Below are 1,474 nucleotides of genomic sequence, written 5' to 3' on the forward strand. Positions count from 1 at the left end.
AGTAGGGGCCCTCTCGTCTATGTAGATACAGACGTCTGTATAAAACATCTATCTAGATGTCAAGACTAAAGTTACAAACCACTGAAGCAAAAATGACTGTTTTCACCCATTCATTGTTTAAATGCCTAACCATGATCATTATTATTCCTTATTCCTGCGTCATTACTTTAGTGTTGACTTTTCTCAGATTGTGAACACTAGTATAGTTAATGTCATTGTCACCAATCTCACACCATCTATGTTAAGTCTTTTGAGTCCCTACTCACTTTCTCTGAGACACAGCTTATCCTACACCTTAGCTCACCCATGAATACAGCTGATGCTCAGCTATTCCCTCTGCCTGCTTCCCCTACGCTGTCATCACTAAGTTTACCTAAAAAAATAAAAATTATCAAATGCTTATTATCTTCACACTATATTTCAAAATCCATTAGTTTATTCTTTGAGAATTCCACATGGATACAATGGATTTTGATCATATCCTTTCCCCATTCCCCTCTCTGACCCATCTACATTCCTTCCCACACTTTGTGTCCTTTTCTTCCCCCAATAGCTCACGGAGTCTCAGTTGTGATGCCCACACATGCGTGGAGGGTGGTGCATGCATGTGGCATATGCATCCTACCAGGGGCCACATCCCTGAAGAACACGACTCTCTCTTCTCTGAGGCCATCAAATGTCTCTAGTTCCCCATCTAGGGGTCCGGGAATGACCCCCTCCACCACCCATGCTGGAATGTTGACCTGCCTGAACTTGAGCATGGGTCATGCAGACAGTCATGGCTATTGTCAGTTCCTGGGTGTATCTGCCTTGTCAAGTCTAGAAGAGGCTGTTTTGTAGAAGTCCTCCTGACTCTTACAATCTCCCTACCCCCTCTTCCTTGATGTGCCCTGACCCTTGGACGTAAGGGGTCAGTCCCTTTAAAAAAGTAATGTCTTAAGCAGTCAGCACTCAATATGGTTAATTTTTTTTCTGCAAAAAGTTCCCTTAGGCTTTTGTGCAGTAGTTCCCCCCGAATTTCACAAATTAAGATTGGAACAGAGTTCCTCAGAGAAGTACAGCTGCCTTCCTCAATTTTCTTCCCATTCTGTCTGCTCTTGTCTTCCCTGGTATTTCATAACCACAAGTCATGTGACCTGTAACTACAAAGAGTTAGTACAGAGATCTGCCAGGCTCATTCAGATCTGCTGCTCACTTCATCCCCTGCCTCTCCAGCCTCCCCTTCAGGCAATGCCGCCCCAAGCGCAGCATTCTCACCCCGATTTTCCTCTCTGCCCACACCCCAGGCTCCCCACATCTCATCCTTGCTTGAACATCACTCTCTGTAGCCCCAGGACAGGATCCAAGTCAGTGGGGCAGAGGTGTGAACCATTTTCCTCACAGGATGCTCCTCCACCATCTTCCCGGCACTCATATCATCAACCTGCTCACGCAGAGTAAGTTCTCAGCAGAACTTTGATGTAGAAGTCTGTAC

This window comes from Microtus ochrogaster, unplaced genomic scaffold, assembly GCF_000317375.1.
Source record: "Microtus ochrogaster isolate Prairie Vole_2 unplaced genomic scaffold, MicOch1.0 UNK47, whole genome shotgun sequence".
In the NCBI taxonomy this organism is placed as follows: Eukaryota; Metazoa; Chordata; class Mammalia; order Rodentia; family Cricetidae; genus Microtus; species Microtus ochrogaster.